This window comes from Cavia porcellus, unplaced genomic scaffold, assembly GCF_034190915.1.
Source record: "Cavia porcellus strain 051 isolate PalLab524CR breed Dunkin Hartley unplaced genomic scaffold, mCavPor4.1 scaffold_27, whole genome shotgun sequence".
In the NCBI taxonomy this organism is placed as follows: Eukaryota; Metazoa; Chordata; class Mammalia; order Rodentia; family Caviidae; genus Cavia; species Cavia porcellus.
In genome coordinates this window covers 12269239-12292102 of record NW_026947510.1, presented here as the reverse complement: position 1 = coordinate 12292102, position 22864 = coordinate 12269239, and the positions used below count along the sequence as shown (strand labels likewise).

General features: G+C 47.8%; 1 protein-coding gene across 1 annotated transcript in view; it reads left to right on the top strand.

Moving 5' to 3' along the window:
- Positions 1–22864, top strand: part of LOC100720307 (nebulette-like) — an 89149-nt gene extending 66285 nt beyond the window's left edge. The window contains exon 16 of the mRNA XM_063237586.1: positions 21609–22864. The gene's annotated coding sequence lies outside the window, so the exon portion shown is untranslated. The remainder of the gene's footprint in view (positions 1–21608) is intronic.

Sequence of the window (22864 nt, the reverse complement as noted above, 5' to 3'; positions counted from 1 at the left end):
AATGCTTTTCGATAAGCTGTAAAACCTCCAGAAATCTGAATCCGCCTTTTGGTATTCACTTATTGAAGAGCAAGACCTGTGACTATCACTCTGGCCCGAGAGTCTGTGACAGTGGTTGCTATAGCTTAGCCATGTGTTTTTATTCAGAAGTTCTTCCATGAGCACCTACATGGTCAGGTATTGTCTAGATGATCATTGGGACAAAAAGTGGACAAAGACCCATTCTGGCCTCATGAACCTCATGGTTTATTGGTAAACTTCTAGAAGTATGTTCAGATTAGAACCTAGAGAGAGGAATCTCTTACCCATTGAGGCAGGAAAAAAGTATTTGTTGGAATAGGACAAGAGAAGATCTGGCTTGATTGGCATTTGAAGATGTGTAGCATCTGAAAAAGAACCTTATAAATAAAATGGAAAACATTAATGAATCAATGATGTATTGCTAAAAAAGCCATGCTAGTTAATAATTACGTGCACTTCTAGGAGGCTCTGGGCTTAGTGCTCATGTTTTGTATGAACCCCCAAGTTCAATTCTGCTCATCTTTCCTGGGTCAGTGTGGGTAACAGAGTCACAGCAAATGCTAGGAATCCATAACTGGTAAGGGTAGAGCTGGGATTTGACCCAGGCCTCCTGGAATCCTGAAATTATTTTATGCTGTTCCCAGACAGTTATTTTTCTCATTTTGTGACTCTTTTATGGAGCTTTTTCTTTTCTTTTCTTTTTTATTTTAAAGAGAATAAAACCAAGCAAGACAAAACAGAATAAAGGCAACCGAAACAAACCAGAATAAAGCTAACCAAAACAAACCAACACAGAGCTTCAAAACGATACGAAATCAACACTGATTCCCATAATGCCCCTTGCTATCTTCAAAATAGCTGCAGATACCTTCAGACATAGTAAAAATCAAACAAAACAGAACAGAACAAAACCAGTAAAAACAAAACAATAAATACAATAAAAGACTTCAGAACAAGATAATAGTAAATCCAAAATGGCTACCGTAGTGTATCTTGTTACCTTTGAAATAGCTGTCCATGCCATTGGATATAGCAAAATAAAACAAAATAAAAATCAACCCAATAAAACAATGAAAATGATTCAGGACTTCAAGATAAGATGATAGGGAATTGACAATGGCTACCACCCTCAGAAAGAGATCCCCCCTAGATGCGCATTGTTACCATCTGACCAGATGAGCAGATTACTGGCTTTAGACCTGCAAAGCCAGTGAAACATTAAACACTACAAGCGTTAAACTGTATTCTGCCTCAGCAGCTATCATCACAGCCTGTGTTTCTCCAGATCAGCTGGTCACTCATTGGGTGAGGGGGCAGGGTGGTTGGGTCTTCTTGTTTCCCAGCTCGAGCACTGGAAGGGGCTGGTGTGTAGCTCTTTCCCTGAGGCCCACATATGGCGTTGACTCATTATAGAGCTTTAAAAAAATAAATAAAATCTTTTCTTCCAAAACAGTTAATTTTGAAAGTCTTTAAAACTTAAGAATAAATCCTGCTTCTGGGCATTTTCCCAGAAGAATTCAAACTATCATACTACAGTGATATATGTGCACAATTTGTAACACCCAAATCTTGGAAACAACCCAAGTGCCTATCAGTTGAAGAATGGATAAAAAAGATGTGGTATGTTTGTATAATGGTGTACTACTCAGGTATAAAGAAAGTTGCATGAGCCTTTTTTAAGTAAATGGATACAATTTGAGATCATACTCATAAGTGAAATAAATTAAACACATATGTGTGAATACCATATTGGCTCCCTAGTGTAAGAATCTGACAGAGCAAATATGATGCAAAATCTACAATAAATATTGTGCAAGGGTAAGAAACTGCTCAAAGAGGAAAAGTAACTGGGATAGGGGAAAGGCAAAAAGGAGGAAGGGAAAAGGAAAAAGACATAAATTTTTATCTATATACATAAGACAGCTAAGATGACTACACTACTAATTGTATTAGTTGTTGGAAATGAACAGTTAATACTCATATGATTAGATCAATTTTACATGTCTGTATCTGGTAATCTAAGCAACTCTTTTGAAGGTAACAATATGCAATATTACAATCATTGTTAAATTCCTATCAACTTGTTTTGAAAACCTATATTGTTATTGTTTTGGGTTTGTTTGTTTCTTTTGTTTTTGTTTGTCTCTTCATTTAGCATGTTTTTAAAAATATTTGTTTTCTCTTCATTTAGTATAAATAAACATGCCTTATTTTGGGCTCTGGAGATGCACGGCTAAAGGGCACTGGAAGAATTCGTCTCTGCTCTTTACTGGGAGAAGGGTTAGTGCTCGGTGTCCACAAAGTATTTCTAGTGCAATATGATTCCTGGATAACTCTCTCATGGTGTGAAGACTTAGCTTTGAAACATTCTAATTTACTGTAACCCTCCTGGTTATTATAATGTCTAAATCAACAATTGTTTGATTTTCCACAAAGGTTTTAAATTATACATAGCCCACTCCCAATATAAATATAAAGCATGAGAACACCTTGTTACCTGCCAGCAAGGCTCTGCCTCTCCTCGGCCTCCAATGCACTGCCTATCTCCTGAAAGGGCTTGCCCTTGGCTAACCTTGCGGGAAGGGACAAAACCAGGACTCTGTTCCAAACTCAGGGCCTAGCCACACAGCCTCCTGTGTCCCAGCCTCAGTTTCCCACTTGTGGAAGCACTGGGGCTGAGGTTGGGGATCGAGATGTTGCTTATTGTGCCCTTTGGCACAGCTGAGAAGGTGGCACGCCCTCTTTCTGTCCCCTGAGGATCAGGGTGGCTTGTGCTGGGCCTGCTCCAGGTGGGGGATGCGGGGATGACACGGGCTGCTCTGTAGCTGCGTGGCTGCATGGGCTGTGGCTCCAGTGGGAACCAGGAAAGGCTTGCTCTTCTGATCTGGTTTTGAAACTGGAGACCGGAGGTGACCTGAGGGCTGTGGCCAAGTGGACCTACTGCCACTCATCATGCCAGCCACCCAGATCCCCAGCTGCTGTCCCTGCCCAGGTGTGGACAATGGTGAGGACATTCCCCAGGAGACACTGATTGGGCTCTATGAGCGAATCCAGCAGCAGGAGCGGAAGACAAATGAGGACCACATGTCCCAGCTGCCCCCAGAAGGTGAAGAAGCTGATCGTGGGGAAGAAGCCCATACATGCTTGGCCCTCAGGCATGGGGCCGCCTGCCCATCATTTTGGCCTCTGGCAGGCAGAGCTGGCGGGGGACTCCCAGGCATTCAAAGCAGTGCCTGCAGGCTTGAGGAATCCTGGCTGTTTGCTCGGGTTGCACTTGAGGCCCTCAGGTCCTTAGTGATGGCCCAACTCTGCTAACTCTAGGCTCTTTCCTTAGTGATCTGAGCCCCCTGTCCCTGACAGGGCACTACAGTGAGCTTTACACCTTGGCCACTCCCTGGTATCCAGGCTGGTGGAGCTGAGGACCTGGCGCCCTGGCTGGGCATTGCTGTGCCCATCCCCAATGTCCCAAGGTGATTGTGGACGTTAACATCGGTCCCTGTGCTGTTTTGCCATAGATCAGATCACTGTATCACCAGCTTGGCTTGTGAGTACCTCTCTGCTTCTCCTTCTGGCCACTGACCACCCACCCTGGGGAGCCTCCATGTGTCCTGACGTGTCCCTAGCCAGTTCCCCGTGCTCTGGGAGCCAGACTTCTGGCTGCTGAGTTCATGAGTGACCAGCATTTTCTGCTTCGTGGTTCCCTGGACTGACCTCTGGCATCCCTAAGACCCACAGCCACAAGGGTCAGGCTTGTGGCGGAGACACAGCTTTCAGCCCTTGGGGTGGCCTCTGTGGGCGTCCACACCATCGCAACAGCCTGCTCTTGGCCTTGAGACCCAGGGTCTATTTCTCCTAGCTCTGTCTCCATCATGCTACTTGTGACTGCTGCCTGCTCTGTGACCCCCACTAGCCTGGCAGATTGAGGCATGTCCCCATCTCTGTCCCCATCCGTGGTGCCCTAGCAAAACATCCAGATCCCCTCCAGTCCTCTTCCGTCCTACTTCTGCCTTCACACTTCCATTCTCAGGCACCAGGGTACACCAGTCCCCTTTGCCCTGTCTCCTAACAGTAGGTCTGTGTCCTTTGAGAGCCAAGGTGCTCCCCAAGGCAGGCCCAGGCCTTCCTGATGGGTCCCCTAGTGCAAGGCCCCCCATCTGGCAGGTTGGCTGCAGGTTTCAGGGCAGCACCACTGCAGTGACAGTAGGGTGCCTGAGCCTGGTGAGCTTCTCAGAAGGGGCCTGCTGCTCTCAGCCCCCAGCCAATTGCTGTGGCTCCTAGGGACAGTGTGTTCTGATTGGCTCACATGAGCCCTGCCCCGTGGACCAGAGGAGGACCAGAGATTTCTCTCCTCCAAACAAAACTGAGGGCTGTGAGGGTCTCAGGTGCAGGCATGGCAACTGTTCCCCAGCCCAGGGAAGGCTCATGCTGGGCCTGTGCGTGATCTGGCTTCTCTCCAGGGTTAGTTCTTTAAAGAGCAAGGGCCCTTACTGCCCGTCCAGGAGAACAGGCACTTCCTGCTTGACAGGGCCCTAAGGGGGCCATGCACAGCCATGGCAGCATCTCTTTGCTGTACCATGGGGCTGAGGTGCCAGCTGGGATGACACTGAGACTCAGATGGATAGGAAGCACTGTCCCCAGCGTAGTGTCTGCCCAGATCAGCTGAGCCCAGACTGCTGGCCTCTGGGCCTGATCGAGGTTCCCAGGTGCCCTGCCATCCTTGGAGTGCTGAGACTTAGCTGTGCCTCAGGTCACCAAGACCTCCCAGAAGAAGAAGAACTTGATGACATACAGCTTCCAGGAGTCCTTGTACGGCCTACAGATCTTGTTCTTCCAAAACCATTGTGAATCTGTGCTGAGGGTACCTGTGTCCCCTGCCCTGAGGCATCTTCTTCCACTCTGTGCCCACCTCAGTACAGCAAGCAGCTGACAATGTGACTGGCCAGGGGTCCCAGGTTCCCAGGCACAACCCCAAATCCTTGAGCACGGTTGAGCCCATATTTAAATCTTCACATCAACATTTAAACATCTCGTACTTCACTTGAAAAATCAGAAGGCTTGGTGTCACCTGGAGTCCCTTCCTATGTGGCAGCAGGAAAGCCGTGGTACAAATGGACTGGTACACATATCCAGCACACCACAGTGGCTTGCAGCCCCACTGGGCCAAGACCCCCAACATATCCAGCAGGAGATGCTCAGCCAAGGGATTCCCATGATGAGAGCCAAAGTCCAGATGGCACTAGGAAGGCACCACTGGGTGTTCCAAGAGCTCAGGGAGAACACTCAGGGGAGAACAACTCCCAGCCTGTGGTCCAGCACTGCCTGAGTGATGGGATGATGCCCCACCCTCTCTGTTCTGCTCTGGGACTCAGATCCTGGCAGTGGGTGAGGGTCCCAAGGTGAAGGCCATCTTCCTGACCCTCAGGCAGGCCTGGGCACCTTCCCTTGCACTGGGCTGTCACCCTCACTTGGTGTGCAGGCAGGGCCCAGGTCAGGGACATGTGACCATCCATGCTCACCCTGATTCTGCTGCTGAGGCAGAGCTTAGAGCACTAGGCTCTAAGGCTACCATGTCCCAGGCCCTGTGACCAGCGTGGCCACTTCATGGATGTACTGCACCCATGCCCACCCCTCTGCCTTACAGACTACCCCAATAGCATTTGGCTCACAACTGCCATGGCCGGGGAAGACCCCAGAGTGTGAATCACCTCCAACACCCCTACCTGCAAGCCCAGAAGTTCACCAATGACCTGTGGGAGTCTGTGGAAGAAGTGTGGGAGATGGAGAAGCAATGGATAGAAGCACAGGGAGGAGGTATCATCCCTCATGTCTCCTGGATTCCCCAGGCCACCTGGGCTCCTGACTTGGCCTTTCTGTCTCTGACCGCAGGAGAGGTGCCTCTTGTCCTTTCTGGCCTCCACAGCCACCTGGAGGGACAGCAATACCAGGTGAGGGGCTGGGAAGGGGAAAGGAGAACCCGCTTCCCTGGGGACACAGTCCTGCCTGTGTGAGCACAGCCCCTGCCTAGGGACACTTCCTTGCTGGTCAGTCACCCATGGACAAAAGCCAGCAGGATCCGAGGTCAAGAACTTTGCCCTCACCATGATCCTTTGCCACTGGTCCTGAGGGTACAGCCCAGATCACTCCCCAGAGACAAGTGCTGTCCCCACCTCTGTCCTCTCTGCAGAAACACCTGACTGAGCTCTGCTTCCCTGCCTGACCTTACCAGCCTTGACCTCTCTGCCTGCCCAAACTGAGCCTGCCCTGGATGCAGCCTGGCCTGCCCTGTGTCCTGCCCACGTCTCCATCTGGTAGATTGTGATGTAGGCCAGTATCAGCCCCGAGAGAAGGCTATGGTCATCTGTGTCTCCTGCCAGAACTGCTTTCCCCAACAGTGACCCCCTTACTTGCCTGTCACCCTCTCTGTTCCAGCGCAGCTCAAGAAGCAGAAGGCTGTTTTGCAGGCCAGCATGTCCCAGTGCTCCAGCCTCAACAAGGAGCGCAGTGGGCCAGGGGTTTAGCTCAGTGGCTCAAGCTTCTTCCTGGAAAGTGTGAGGCTGTGAGTTCAATGCCATTACCAAAAACAAAAAAAAACCAAACAAACAAAACCAAGTAGCCCCAACACAGGAAGCTAAGCCAGGCCTGCCTGGATGACAGCTACATGGGTGTCAAGAACCTCAAGTGCAGTGTGCTCAGAAGCTTTCTGTGCCACATCTCAGAAGCTGGTAGGAGCCTGACCATAGCTGCCTCCTGCTGTAGCATTGGCAGTGGAGGATGAGATGAGGGCACGTGACCCAGCAGCCACATGGCTCTCACAAGGGTGTCTAGCCAGCCAGCTTCCACTGGGGGAAGAGCCTCTGGAGAGTTGTTGCAGGGAACTTTCCCTCCTGATGGCCTGTAAGACCGTCAAAGGCTGATATAGGCCTTGGCCACTGAGATACTCAAAGGCTGATACCCGCCCTCTTCCCTTCCTGGGGCTCTCTGCCCTGGCCTTGGCCAATGTGGGACCCCCAGAGTCTGCTCAGGGTGCCATCCCATTCTCCACCCATGACCCTGCCTCCCACAGTTTACTCATTTCTCAGAAAGGTTTTATCCTTGTTTTTTAGTGGAAAGTTTTCTTTGTTTTTGTCATTTTTCCCCCATAGCAAACCCCAAAATTCATTGCCAGCATGAGGGTATAAGGCATGGCTTCTCAACTGGGCACTGTGGGCATTTTGGCTAAACAACCCTAGCTTTGCATGAGACTGTGCAGCACCTCTGGCCTGTCCTCACCATCCCTGGCATCTCCACAAGCAGCTGGGTGACCCTCAAGCCTGGGTTGAGAACCCCTGGCTATCCTGGTCATCTTGTTCAGCCACCTACATGTTGTGGGACTGCTTGGGCCTCTGCTGGTGTGGCCTGGCTCTGTTTGAGTTTGCACATTGTGGCAGGACCTGCTCCCCTTCCTTAGGAGCTACTAGGAAGCTCCTGTGCTCCACCCAGGTGTCAGGCGCTCCTGGTGGCCAGCCACAGGCTCTCCACTTGATTCCCGCTGCGGAGGTCTGTATGCTGTCCAGGGCACTCCTGTGCCTGGAGAGCCTGGAGTACACCCAGGAGGGATCCTGGGAGGCTGCTGGACAGCCAGCTTGGAGGCTGCAGGACTCTTACTCTGCACCACCTGTGTGGTGAGCACCATGCGGGCAGTGTGATGCCCTGGCACCCTGTGATCCTCATCATGCAGACCCTGGGGAGTGACACCATGAAAGTTGCTGCCTGTGACCTTTCTGGTCCACATCCATCCAGGATATGACACACCAAGGACCCAGCTTTAGCCCCACACAAACTGAACCGGGCAGACTAGTCCCAGTCTGCTGAGCCTGGAAAGAGTCACTGCCACTCCAAGCTGGAAAGGGAAGGGCACTGGGCTCTGGTCTCAGCTGCTGCCTCTTATCCAGGGACATAAGAGCCAGCTGTGCCCAGGCCTCAGTACATGCCCCACCTCATGTTACCCATCTTGTGACAGTGGATTCTGGACAGGTTGTCACCCCCCACTGAACATCCTCCCCTGAGCTGACCGCCATATGTTCCCACTGGAAGGATGTCTCTGGTGGTACTGGTGATGGACAAAGCATCCTCTGCAGGCACTGTGATGTACCTGAGGCCACCTCCGATGTCTCGCATCTGGAGTCAGCCTGCCAGGCCATGTTCCCTCTGCGGCATGGAAGGTCAATGTGTGCAGAGCATGTGGGGCTGGTGTGGCTGCCGGGCCCAGTGAGGGGGCCATGGTATGAGGACCACACAGCTGCGTCCCATCCTGCTGCAGTTGCCCAGGTTGTGAGGACCAGGAGGCCAGGTCTGACCTGATCCAAGAGGACACCACTGGACCCCACCTTAGGTCCCACAAGGTCATGGAGAAAGACCCATGGACAGGATGCAGTAGGTGGCACGTCTGGTTGAGTGTGTGGGTCAGCAAGCCAGCAGGGCTCGCTGACCACAGGGATGCTGGCTGTGCCTGTGAGCCAGGGTTCCCTCCACATCCTGGGCCGAGTTACAGGTTAAAGATCATGCTTTGGAAACATCACTCTGAGCCCAGGAGAGGCCCTGTTGTCTGCTCCACAGTGGGCAGAGGAGGAACAGGGGGATGGGCTTTGTGTGAACAAGGCCTTCCCCATCCCTGTTCACACCAAGCCCATCCCTGCTGGCCCGGCCCAAGACTGCCAGGTACAGCAGGAGGACAGAAGTGGGTAAGGCAGGGACAGGCAGCTGACTGTCCTCTGTCCCTGGGTTTTATTCAGTTGCAGGAGTCCACCAAGCCTTTCAAAGGCCAGGGAGCAGATTTTTAAACCCCAAAGAGCTCAGCATGGTGGGGCACACCTGGAACCCCAGCACTCTAAGAGGCTAAGACGGGAGGACACAAGTTCAATCCCAGCCTAGGCAACTTAGCAATACCCTGTTTCAAAATAAAAAAGGGCTGGGAATGCAGCCCATGCAGAGGCTCTGGACTCAGTGTCCTATACTGCAGTAAATAACCAAATGCCAAAGGCAGGAGAGCCCAGACTGCTTTCATTTCCTATAAAAGCCTCAAGGTCATTTTTATTGCACTATGCCTTTCGAATTTCTATTTTTCTGTAGGAGTTCAAGGTCAAGTTAACGTGAAACCTGTACTAAATGCAATGAGATTTTTGTTAGCTATCGAGGTCAGTGAAGTCTCCTCAGGAACTGCTTTGGAACCATGCACAGCACCTTTTGCCTCTGCAGTCAGTGTCAGCCATCAGGATGAATCACGGCCATTGCTTGACCAAGGTGCTTTACATGAAAGCTTGGGAGATTTTTTTTCTCCTGGTGACTCTCCTTAGGCACACCATTCATCCAAGACTGTTTTACTCTGTGTTCTCATAATCTTCTTGACCAAAACACCAGGGACTCACTGAGTATCTGTGGATGACACAAGCAGAGGTGGTTTTGTGTCCTGGGTCCTCATTGACTTTGAAGAGCTGGGACCAAAACATTGGCTGTCTTCTTAGTCCATCTGTCTCTGATTTTTGGTCTCTTAGTTGTTGAACATCCAGAAGAAAAGATTGATAGCAATATAGTGTATCAGAGGCAGTGAGCTTAACATTGCTGTCTTAGCTAAATATGAAACACCTTAGAACATTAAATGAAACTTAGTGTCTATTATCCATGGATATTTCAACATTTGAATATGTATACAATGTTAACAGTTATATATTTTACACAGAAAATCAGAAGCCAAAACCATATATAACATTATTATCGTGACATTTTGCAATATATCTGAACTTCTATTTTGACATAAAGTTCCCCTTTTAGTCAGTCATCCCTATCTAAAACATGAACGCTTTGAGCTAACTTACTGACTTTTAGTGGAATGTGAATCTCATAAGTTTTTGGTACCTGCAAAGGTTTGAATATGAAACAAAATTTTGTTACCACAAACAACCCCTGTTTTACATTTTGGAAAACCTGCATATATGGGAGCCTGCATACATTAATATACCATGGGGCTAATAACAGTCTGTCACAGCCATATGAAACTTTTGTGTCTGAACATTTTAAAATCAGAGACCCTACTGTATTATTTCTTTTGATGATGACCAATGTGAACATATTATAATAATATATTTTATATAACTTTAGTCGGGCTGTCTCCCATAAGGCTGTGGATCACTCGGGCCTCCGCTCAATAAACAAGAGCTGGTTTAAAAAAGTTAACAGGCAGCTGCTTTCTTATTTGTCAATCAGCGTCCTGTCCAATAATCCCAGCCCCAAGGGATTTTGTTTACTCGTCTTAATAAAATATAGTTTTTATTTTTATTCATTTCATTTATTTATTTTTATTTTTGATGACTGATGAAAAACCCAATCATAACATTTAACCCATTAATTTTTTAAACAATGGGGCTCTGAAATCCATAATAAACAACAATTTATATTATATTTGTATTTCCGGTCTTTGGGTTATTTGGACCAGGTGGCAACCTAAGCTTTGTAAATCTCTAACTCCAGTCAACTTTTGGTCAAGTGATCCAAAAATTCAAAAGAAAAAGGAAAACAATTGTTGAGCTCAAAATAAAAGGAACAGCTGTTTACAGAGTGTACAAATGGACAAACATGGATAGACGATTTCATAAACGATTTGTACAGATTCAACAAACACAGAAACAGGCACACAATTTGTTGGGGTCTGTGCAAGCCCTCTAAGTTCCTCAGGGGCTATTTATATACTTGTATCATGCCCCCTTGATGAGCTGGCTCACTTCTTACACGCTGTGTTCTCAGTGTTGGAGCACCTGTTCACCTCCATCACCCCGTGCCCTCAGGGCACTTGTCAGGTGCTCTGTGCCACTTGGGCACTCCTGTATGGCACTTGTGCTTGGACTCCATATGCATGAATGATCACTAGTTCATTTGACTCCCAACAACTCCTTAAGTAGACTGGGTGAACAGACAACAGATACACAGACAGACTGACAAACATCTTACACATCAAAATGCAAATATATTTTTAGCCAAATTGAATTACAATAATTGCTTACAATTTTAGAATTTGTAACTATAAATTGACTAGTCCAATTTTTATAGGTCAATTAGCAGAGAACTCACATTTAAAAGAATTGAGTAAAGACAAAATCTTATCGATAATTAACATTTTTATATTTTATCTTTAGAATACTAGTAACTCGTGTGTCCCTTTCTTTCATTAAAGTTTCAGTTTGGTGATCTTTATACACTCAACACCTATTTAGACCTTTAGTTTTTTTTTTTTGGATACCATCTCCTGAGCATCCTAGGTCAGTTAAGGTTCATTTTAGTTTCATCCTTTTCCATCAGTTGTGTGGTTTCTGAGGCATCACTGTCATAGGACTGAGTAGCAGCTTCTGGAGAGGTGGAATCACCTCTGTGCTTTCGGGTCCATGATACAGCCAGACTCTGGCACCCAGATAGGCCAGTCAGCGTTCTCCAGAAAAACACAAGCACACCTTCAACCGCACATTAGCACTGGACTGGTGCTTTTAATGTCCAGTATGAAGGTCTTTCCAATGGACTTTTTAGCTTTTATTTGATTATATTATCTTTCTATTGCAGTAGCTACATCTTTATTTGAATTTTAAAAATTTTAGATAGTATTTTCTGACAAGTGAAATCTATTATGAGGTGAACTCTCCCTCTTGTTTTTTGAAATTTAAATTGTGAGCACATTTAATTATTTATGGACCTGAAGATTATAAGTGATTTTTGTGGTAAGGTATAGAGAAAAAAAGAAAACTGCATTTTCTACTTAGGCACTTTGGGCTCTCTCTTGCTGTGGTGACACAGGTTGTGTTCCTGCTCTGGCCTGGAGGCCTCACTGTTATGGGGGACCCCAGGGCCAGTGCAGTGTAAACTTTTGATGCATAAAGTTCATATGCCAGTGATTGGAAAAACCGAGATGGCTCCGGCTGACCAGAGCTGGGTCCCACCTTTCAGGAACCTCCATCTTCCCGGCTCTGGGCCCAGTGCTGTGCTGCTGCCAGAAGGCCAGCCATTGAAAGGCATAGCTGGCCCTGGTGGTGCTCACTCCTCAGCATACTGGAGGCAGGACTGTAAGCCCCAACTCCAAGGCATGGTCCCACCTCACAGAGCCAGGCCAGGCCAGGCCAGGCCAGCAACAGTTCTCTGTGCCTGACACCATTTATATGTACTTTTAAAGGCAAATTTCTGAAATGACGTTAGCTCCTGAAGGCTAGAAATCAAATCTTGGGATGTCTCTCTCACCCACTGAAGAAATTTTCCTCCACACCCTTGTGGCTGTGATTCTAAATTGATCATAAATTTATAGCTCAAAAGTAAGGCAATTGCATATGGCAACAGAGGCATGCTGTATCCCTCCAGGCTAAATCAATTTAGCATTTTTACTAGGGTGAGAAACATTGCTCAGACCTGTAGAGCTGTAGTGGTCACATCCGAGGCCAAGCCACAGGCCCACGGTGCTGGGCAATAGCTGAGGCACTTGTTCCTCTGTCTAAAAGCCCTTTAAATGCTTTTTCTTTACTTGTCAATTGTATATTAGGATTGGCCTGCTTAATCTGTGGAACCCAATAAGTATCAGAAGATCCAAAACCTTTAGATACCCTTTTTTAATTTACAGATTTCCCAATTTTTCTCAAGGGAAGAATAACAAATTGAGCACTGCAAGAATTCGGGGAGATTTGAACAGTGTTTTGAGTAGGTTGAACTGTAACCTTGATTTTCCCTTGCAGCAAAACAAGCAACCTTGTTTCTTTACGTCCTTGTCCTTGCTCTAGTTGGGATTTGATTTTGAAGTGTTGACCCAAGCCAGTTTCCTTGTGGCCATCCCAACAAGCCCATAATCATCAAGACACCTTTTAATCAAAATCTACAAAAGGAGAGTAAATACTGGAATCCAACATACAATAAACAGTTGCATATACATTTGTGATTCTTTAGAATGTATTTGTCCCATTCCTAACAACTGGTAAGATAGAGACACTTTTTTCCCTTGGTTATTGTAAGCCAGTTTTCCCTTTGAATTCTCTTAGCCTGTTTGTGTCTCTGGCTTCTCTCAAGCCCATCTGTCTTTCACTACCTATTCATTTCTCTCCCCTGTCAGGTGCAAATGAGAAGTGTCCCTTCCCCTGCTGTTTCTTCTTACCCTGTCCATGTCTGAATCAGAATTTACTGAGTAAGCGCTCTGTAACAGACTTGAAACTGAATGAAGTGGGTTCCAAACTGAGAACCTCTTAGGGGGAAATGATTTTTCCCCTATTACGTGCCTTTTTAAGATTTTTTTCAACTCGTTCCCAATGATGAATATGTATAGTGCCTATCTGAGGAAACCACATATTATATTTGGTTACTTCTTTTAACCTTTTTCTAGGTCTTTTGTTTGGCACATAAACCTTCGGACCTTTAAGCAGGCCTTAGAGCAGCCATACATACCTTTGCTCCTCCGCTGAACGCTTTTGCCTATTTTTGTTGTTGTTCCTAGAAATAGAACTCATGGCCTTGAGCTTGCCAGGCAGATGCTCAGCCACTGAGCTACATCCCTGGCTCTGGTTTTACTGTTGGATAAAACAGCTTGTTCACAGCAGGAAGACTCAGCCTTGTTCTTCCCTCTCTTCTCCTGGTGTCCCCGGTGAGGTTTTTCATCCTGTGAAGACCTCCTCCTTACCCAGACTTTCCACTCAGGGTGGGCTTACTTCTTCAGGCTACAATTCCTAGTCCAGGGTTTCAGGTTTCCGTTCCAGGCACCAGTTATCAGGTACCTGGCCTAGATCTCCAATATCCCCCAAATGAGTGTACAGTGAAGGCTTAACCTAAATGAGGTAAGTGGTATGCTTTTAGGGCTCCAGGAGGATCACAGCCCTCTACAGAGTTCAGGGACTCTAGTGGTTAAGACAGGGAGTGTCTCTGGGTCACCCATGTTTACTTAGGGGGTTAGAGTAGAAAACCCAGGCAAATGAACAGATCTGGGAGTGGTCCAAAGACTTTGCAAGTAGCAAATGATGTTAACAAGGGTAAGTATCTTAGGAGAAGACCCTCATGTTGCATTTCAGTACAGGGGTGAAATGCCTGTGGCTACCGTCCTTACATAACTGGAGCTGGAGCCAGGTGTCCTCAGCCTTTATCTTGCCCCAGGCTTGCATCTGCCCTGTACATGTGTTCAATTTCCAGTTTTTATATGTATATTTATTTATTTTTCATTTTAAAGATAGTAAAATATAGCAAAACAAGACAAAACAAAGCAAATCAAGACAATGCAGTGAAATTGGTACAGAATTTCAGAGCAGGATACTGGGATGGCAATAATAGCTACCATAGTATGCCTTGTTTTCTTCACAATAGTTGCCCATTCAATCAGGTATATAAAAATCATACCAAAGACTGAGCAATATAAAACCAATCAAACAGAATATTGAACACAGCAAAACAATCAGAACAAAGCAAAAGAGTGAAAGCAATATTTGCCTTCAAAGACAAGATAGAAGGAAATCCCCCTATTTGCCATATTGCATACAGTCATCCTCCCAAGAGATGCTAAGACCCCTGGCTGCAGGTCAGCATAATAAACCAAACATACAAGCACTTAGTTGCTTTATGTATCATAGTTGCTATCAAAGCAGGTTGTCCTCAACACCATCCAGTGACTAATGGGTGGGGCAGCGTGCAGAGTGGGATGTTTGATTCTAGGCCCACATGCACGTAGGCCCACAGGAGACACTGACTTGTTTTCCCCCCTGGTGAGCCTGCAGCTCTCAGTGCTTAGCAGTAAGGATGGCTCGTTGCTTTTTTGGTGGGTCCCCCAAGTTCCAGCATGGCTGATTCTCAGGAGATGCTGCCTTATTCTCTTCCTTTCAGTGGCTCCTAACAGCCGATGTTCTTCAAGCCTATTTGCACACCAGAATCTTGGTGCTGTGTGTCTATATTAAATAATAGAGACAAGTGAATCTTAGGGACACCAAACAGATTATCCTTCCTCCCCCCCCCTTCTCCTCCTCCTCTTCCTCCTCTTCCATTATGTTCCAGTGGACTGGGAAAGCCTGGCTAAGCCAGGTGGGGATACTTCCTGAAGGAAAGTTGGGAGTCAGTAGGTGCTATTGTATTAAGGTTTCTCCTTCTCTTTGGCTTTACTATCACTTTTTTCCTCTTTGTAAAAACTAGTGAGTTAACATGCTGGCTCTGTTTAAACTTCTCCGGGTCTGGCAGTCTGCTTCCACAAAGTCCCTGGGCACCGAGGAAGGGCTGTGGTACAATCTGCCTGGCCTTTCTGACATTTTTCTCCTGTACCGTCTCCACCTTTCCTGGTGACTAGACAGCTGGAATCTGGCCACAGGATGGTGCTTCTGGGCTCAAGTTCTTCCTCATTCCATTTCCCTTGGGGTGTGTTGGCAAGAGGCGAAGATTTCTGTCACTTGCAAGGGAATGTTATGTCAGGCTTTCCTAGCTGTATGGTATTAAGTTTATCATTTCTTAGCTCTTGAGTAACTCCACCATCTCCTTGCTGCAGGGGAGGCTGGCAGTGCCCTGTGTGGCATGTGAGTGCGGCTCTGTGAGCTCTGAGGCTGAGGCCAGACGCAAGGTCTGGAGGTTTGCTCCTTTGCTGGACGGCAGTGTTTGCCCCTGTGCCAGGTGGGCCTTGCGTTGTGGATCTCCATCTGCCCAGGCGTTGGTCTCTTAAGGTCTTTGTTCTAACTAGTTGTGTTCAGACTGCGTTCTCTTTTTCTCTCTTGGTTTTTCCCCTTTCTCCTGGAAGAGACCTGTGCCACCAGGAGGTGCTAATCTGTCCTATTTGGCTCCTTCTGAAAAACTACCATTTTAATGATAATGAAAATCCTTTTCTTACAGGAAGAGAAGGAAGTGCTTAAACCTCCTCTGGCCTGAAAGTCTGTTGTCCTCTTGTCCTACTCTTCATCCTGGGTGTGCAGCCTGGACCCCGGGGCCTCTAGCTATGTGTGAAGCCAGGCTGCCTGGCACAGACAGCAGGCCCAAGGTTTCTGTTGTTCTTTTCTTTTCTTTGGTTTTGCTTTTTGCTTTTCGGGACAGGGTCTGATTTTCTAGTGCAGGGCTGGCCTTGAACTCATAACAATCCTCATGGCTTAGCCTCCTGAGTACTGGGATTCCAGGCTTGTGCCACCATGCCTGGCTTCAAAGTATCTAAATATTGTTCTGTGTACACACCAGCTGGAACTGCATTACAGAAAGAAGCAGGGACTCAGGATGGGGCTGTTGTTCTGAGACCTCATCTACCCTGCTCAAAGCTGCCTGTGGGGGTAGAGCAGAGGTCATCACAACCTGAGAGTCTTTATTGGTAAATGAAAACGGCAGCTCCCAACCTCTGGACTGTACCTAAGCAACTCCTCTGGCAGGATTTCCTCTCCTATGCACAAGTTAAGACTGTCTGACTTTATTTTAATTTTGAGACAAGGCCTTCCTAAGTGGCCAGGTGGGACTCAAGCTTGCAGTCCTCTCACCTTAACCTCCCAGAATGCTGGGATTACAGGTGTGTGCCACCAGGCCTGGCTTACTGTGCACAAGACATTCTTAAGGACACTAGCCTGTGTGTGTGTGTGCGTGTGTGTGCTCCTGCATGTGACACATACATATATGATTACATGCTTGTGTGGAGAGAGTGATAAGATTAGTGCTCGATGACATTAAGCAGGATTCTGCCTTGAGTCTTAAGCTCACAGACTTTCACTGCTTTGGTTAAGGAGTATTGCTACCTTTCTTAAGGTCCTTGCTAAATTCAGTTGGTAATCTCCTGAGACATGAATCTAGCAGAGATAGCATGTGATGCATTTCACTCCCTATGAAGGCTTTTCCCTACAACCTCCAGGATTTGCTCCAGCTCCTCAGATCCATCTCTAGCATCTGAGCTGCTGCACAGTTCCTGCCCAGGTGCAATCTTTTATTGTTGTTATCATGAAAAACTAGAAAAATACCCATTTGTGAAGTACCAGTTGATGTCTTTGTCTTGCACCTGTACTTACTAAGGGTTAGATTTATTGGTCTCTTTTGGCATTGAGTTTCAAGGGCTGCTTCCTACAGTTGCTAGTGATTATGATGTTGCTAGCTCATCCCTGGACAAAGTCCTCAGTGGGCAGGGGCCCTGGCACCCAGCAGTGTTATCAAGCAGGGTCACAAGCCCCTCACTTTGTGGTTTCTGAGTCTTTGAGAAGTGGGAGTTAACCTGTAATCCTCAGTGAAAGGAGCCACAAAGCACACATTGATTCTTTCTCTCGCCACTTCTCTTGGTTACTTTTCTCTTGTTGCTGAGACAAAATACTTGACACCCAAAGTGAAGAAAGGAAAAGTTTATTTAGCTTACAGTATTTGGAGGTTTCAGTCTGTACTCTGCTGGCTCCAAGGCAGGGTGGTGTGGCACAGGGGCAACCCTTCATGGTGGTGGCAGGTACCAAAGATGACAAGAGCTAGCAAAGGGAAAAAAGGGAAGAGATTGCCTTCTTCCTTATATTGTATACAAGCTTCTTGCCCCAAGGTGGGTGCAGCACTCACACAGCCAATCCCAGCATTAGACAATGAACCAATCACAAATGCTAGATGCAGTGACTTCCATGCCTGCATGAGGCTTTGTGGGGACATCCAGACACAAACCTTGACACCTGTCCTGCTTTAGGTGATTATGGTCTCTGAGCTCTGTTTACCCTGTGAGTCCTAGTCTCAGTTCAATACTTGGCTTTGCTCTCAACTTTCATTGTGAGGATGCAAAAGCTTTTAAAAAATATATATTAAGCTAAGTAGGAAGGACCTTAAGCTGAGGCATGGATTTAAATTAGGCATAACAGAGGCCTTACAAGTATTAATTTTATAAAACTCTCTCTCTCAAAACTTGTGATATGTCTGGCCATAGCTGCCTGCTTAGCAGTGTGCATAAGACTGAGGTTGAGCACTCAGTAGGGGACAGAAGGACACCCCAGAAGGGCCAAGAGAGCAGGGCCCTCTGTGGCCAGAAGGGTGTGCTGCATGGGCCAGGCCTCCCCTTTCCCTTCTTCTTTCACTCGGCTTTTGGAAACCACTCCAAGGCCAAGGGCCTGGCCAGCATGTGTCGCCTGTTGTCTGTTCTGCGTGTCCCATGTCTTCTGCTGATGAATGAAACTGAGTGGAGCCCTCTCAGCTGCTTGCATGCTCCTTTCTGGGTCCCTGTACATACTTTCCCTGCAGGGGCCCACCCAGCCCAAGGGAGCAGCTGCAGCCTGCATGGTGGGCGTCAGGGTACTGGGAAAGTCCTGGTCAAAGTCCTGGCTGTTGGTGGTATTTGTTTCTATGTGTGCAGAAATTCCTGCATCCATCGGTTTCCAGAAGATGGGCACCATATGCCTCAGGGGGCTTCTGAGAAAGCCTTTTGTAGCTTTGAATAGCAACAGAGCACTCAGCCACCTGCTGTAGCATTGTCAGTGGAGGACAAGATGAGGGCATGTGCCCCAGCAGCCACATACAACCCACAAGGGTGTGTAGCCAGCCAGCTTCCACTGGGGGAAGATTCTCTGGGGGAGTGGTTATTGCAGGGAACTTTCCCCCCTGATGGCATGTGGGCCCCAGAAGCCTGATACAGGCCTTGGCCAGTGAGACCTTCAAAGGCTGCTACCAGCCCACTTCCTTTCCTGGGGCTTTCTGCCACTCTGCCCTGACCTTGGCCAATGTGGGACCCCAGAGTCTGCTCAGGGTGCCATCCCATTCTCCACCCATGACCCTGCCTCCCACAGTTTACTCATTTCTCAGAAAGGTTTTATGCTTGTTTTTTAGTGGAAAGTTTTCTTTGTTTTTGTCATTTTTCCCCCATAGCAAACCCCAAAATTCATTGCCAGCATGAGGGTATAAGGCAGGGCTTCTCAACTGGACACTGTGGGCATTTTGGCTAAACAACCCCAGCTTTGCATGAGACTGTGCAGCACCTCTGGCCTGTCCTCACCATCCCTGGCATCTCCACAAGCAGCTGGGTGACCCTCAAGCCTGGGTTGAGAACCCCTGGCTATCCTGGTCATCTTGTTCAGCCACCTACATGTTGTGGGACTGCTTGGGCCTCTGCTGGTGTGGCCTGGCTCTGTTTGAGTTTGCACAGTGTGGCAGGACCTGCTCCCCTTCCTTAGGAGCTACTAGGAAGCTCCTGTGCTCCACCCAGGTGTCAGGCGCTCCTGGTGGCCAGCCACAGGCTCTCCACTTGATTCCCGCTGCGGAGGTCTGTATGCTGTCCCGGGCACTCCTGTGCCTAGAGAGCCTGGAGTACACCGAGGAGGGATCCTGGGAGGCTGCTGGACAGCCAGCTTGGAGGCTGCAGGACTCTTACTCTGCACCACCTGTGTGGTGAGCACCATGCGGGCAGTGTGATGCCCTGGCACCCTGTGATCCTCATCATGCAGACCCTGGGGAGTGACACCATGAAAGTTGCTGCCTGTGACCTTTCTGGTCCACATCCAGGATATGACACGCCAAGGACCCAGCTTTAGCCCCACAAAAACTGGACCAGGGAGGGTCCCAGTCTGCTGAGCCTGGGAGGAGCCACTCTCACTCCAAGCTGCAGATGGAAGGGTACTAGGCTCTGGCTTCAGCAGCTGCCTCTTATCCAGGGGCACAATAGCCAGCTTTGAGTAACAGTGGCTCCTCCCAGGGAGGCAGGAGGGAGGGGATTACAGGGAGCCATCATGGCCATGGTCACAGGGAAGGACTCATCAGATTTTGTATAAGAGCTGGTGTGTTTCACTTTGACACCCCGATGACCTGCACAGTGTGGACTGTCCTGGAAACGCTTGGTTCCCACTTCTGCCACAGGTGCTCCTGTCTTTCTGAGGTGATCCACTTCCTCCATTTCCTGTGATCTCACTTAGACCCCAGCCCACTGGACCTCACCCTCCCACAGCAGGCCACAGGGTTGGAGTGGGGCAGTGCTCTGTCTAGTTGTGCTGTAGTGAGGTTCTGGTCCCCGTGGGGGATCTCAGCCAGCCCTCCATGGGATGGCAGGATGGTTAGCAGCATCGTGGACCTCCACCTGCAGGATGCTGAGCCCACTTCCCACCCCTGGGTCTCCACAACCCAAACCAGAACTCCCCAGGCAAGGGGGTGAGATGGGGCCTCGCTGGGAATTGTTGCTCCAGGGCTAGAGAAAGAAGGGTCAGAAAAGTCTCACAAAACCCAAGGCTCCTATATTTTCTTGCTATTACTTTTCCACCCCTGACAGCAGCTCAGCGTCTGACCAGCACCCCCAGATAAACTCACACAGGCTGGGGAGTGGGGAAGCTCTCAGGGATGGTGAGGAAGGCCTGTCATTTAACAGCACGGACACTGCAAGGACACAGGCAAACACCCGACCCAGGCACCATGGAAGGAAGCCAGGCAGTGCTGATCTGTCCCAGCTCCCTCTTTCAGCCCAGGCCAGCTCTAGGCTGGGCACCAGTGGCCGAGCACTCACACAGGGATAGCGTTGTGACCCTGGAGCCAGCCCCTGGTTTTGAACAGTCAGCCCAGGCTCCCATGGGTCTATTCATAGTTAAATTGCTTTTCCTTTTGAGTCTCAGGAACATGGGTTCACAGTGTGTGTGGTCTGTGTCTGGTCCCCTTCTCTCAGGGCAATGATTCTGACTCACACATGTGTCACACAGATATATATCTCCCAGGCCTGCCAGCTGCTGCTGTCAGCACAGAGGCCTCTTGTGATGGCCTCAGACACATGGGTGGCCAGGGTGTCCCTCCTCAGCAGAGCTGCTCAGCAAGGGAGATGACAGGAAAGCTTCCCAGGAAGGCAGTGATATGAGTGTGAGGATCACCAGGAATGGAACAAGTGGTGGTCATAAAAACTCAAGTTTATCATTCTCCCAATTACTCATGAAGTCAAACCAACACTTCATAGAGGATAGCAGCCCTGTGGAGGTGCAGGCAGAGATGGTCACCCAGCACCCTGAGGTGCCCAATGCCAGGGGCTGTGCACTTGAGGGCAATGAGGGTGAGTTCATGTTAGGCACCTTCTGTCCCAATGGAAAGAAGAATAATGGCCAGGTACAGTGAGGTCCACGGTGAGCACAGAAATAAAATGTAGGAAACAGCAGCACACAGCCTGGGAAGGCAGAAATGTCGCACTGTTTCCCTGCACACACGTGGCCTGGTGGGTCGCTGCTGAAGGGAGGCCTGGCTGACCAATGGCACACGCTGGAAGGCAGCAACATACATGCAACAGGATAGAGGCTCAGCAGGGTGAGAGACGCGAATACTAATCCAAAGGGAGGAGGAAAATCAGGGAAGAGCAAACAAAGGGTGGAAGACAGGCTGGAACCCAGCTGAGTGAACACAGGGCAGTGATTTGCATTCATCACCAATTACAAAGCACAGACTGTCAGGTGAGATTAACCATTGCACCTACAAAGAAGCTGCTTATTAGCTTTATTTTCCTTTTATGTAGAAATAGTTTCAGATTTTAAGAAGGTCATTGAGTTCCTATACACTGATCACCTGGCTTCTTCAGACAGGAGGAACGTAAGAGATCCGAAGGACGATGAGTGACATTAGGAAGTGGACGTTCCTGCAGTACTGCTAAGTACAGTGGACAGTTCACCTGGGCTTCTCCCATCTGTCTTTTACAGGACCTATCTAGGACTCCACATTGTGTGCAGTGGCGGGACACCGCTGTATCCTCCCATCTGTGGCTGTCCGCTGTCTACCAGGAACGCTGTCCTTGTTCCTCTGCACAGGTCCCTTGGCTGGCTGCCTGACATTCCCTCATGCTGAGACTATGGTGATGTGTTTCTATCAAGAGCACTGCAGAGTTGACGGTCCCACCCCAGGTGTCACACTAGGAGGGTCATGATGTCCCTAAACACAACAACTGCTGATGTGATGCTGCATCTTCTTGATGGTAGTGTTTGCCAGGATTTGCACAAGAAATTATTATTTCCCAGCTCTGCTATGGATACCATGGGCTGCTACTTGGAAACTACCTACGTAGACTACCCCACTTCCAACTTCTGCTCAGTCAGGGCCCTGTGCTCTACTGGAATGTGCCTGTCTACTGTGTGCCTAAGGGGAATTTTCTCCTTGCGTGTTGCTATCTCTACCTCAGTGGACCAGAAATCCCCTCTGAATATAAGAGTACAATTTGCTCAAAAGAGGATACACAAAGCTCTGGCCAGTTCAATGCCCAAGGCAGTTGCAGTGACAACAGGAGCGTCAGGGAAAGTCAATTTCTGAGTGAAGACTGCATTCCCAAGGATAAAACAGGTTGTTTCAGGAGAAAGACACCAATTGACCACAAGTGTGTAAGAATTCAGAACACATGTGCACAGAGCTTCGAAATGTGCAAAAAACTGATAAAAGGACAACTGAATACAGAATTATAGTCAGACATTTCAATGTCCTCACAATTTAATAGAAAAATTAAACACAATTTTTAGGGATCAAAAGATTGTATTTTTTTCAGAAGATAATTTTTTTTATTTAAGGAGAAAAAAGAAAAAAAAACAGAAAAAGGGTACAAGTAATACAAAATTTAAAAAATAAACAGTAAGAAATCACTAGTGAATAGATTACATATTCTCATCTTAGAAATAGTTGTTCAAATTAGAAAATTGAAGCACATAAAGTGGACTTTCAAACAGTGAGAGTGCAAACAGTTTTGTTCAATGATCCAAAAAAAACCCCACTCAGTAATATGGCTATCTTATACACTTAAACATATATGCAGTTATAACCTTTAGAGCTTTTTTTTTTTTTTGTAGAATGGCAGTTACACAGTTTGGGTTTTATGACTCCCACAGTTCTTTTTTTTTTTTTTTTTTTTTTTTTTTGAAGAGAGTAAAACCAAATGCGACATATCAGAACAGTCAGTCAAATCAAAAGGATG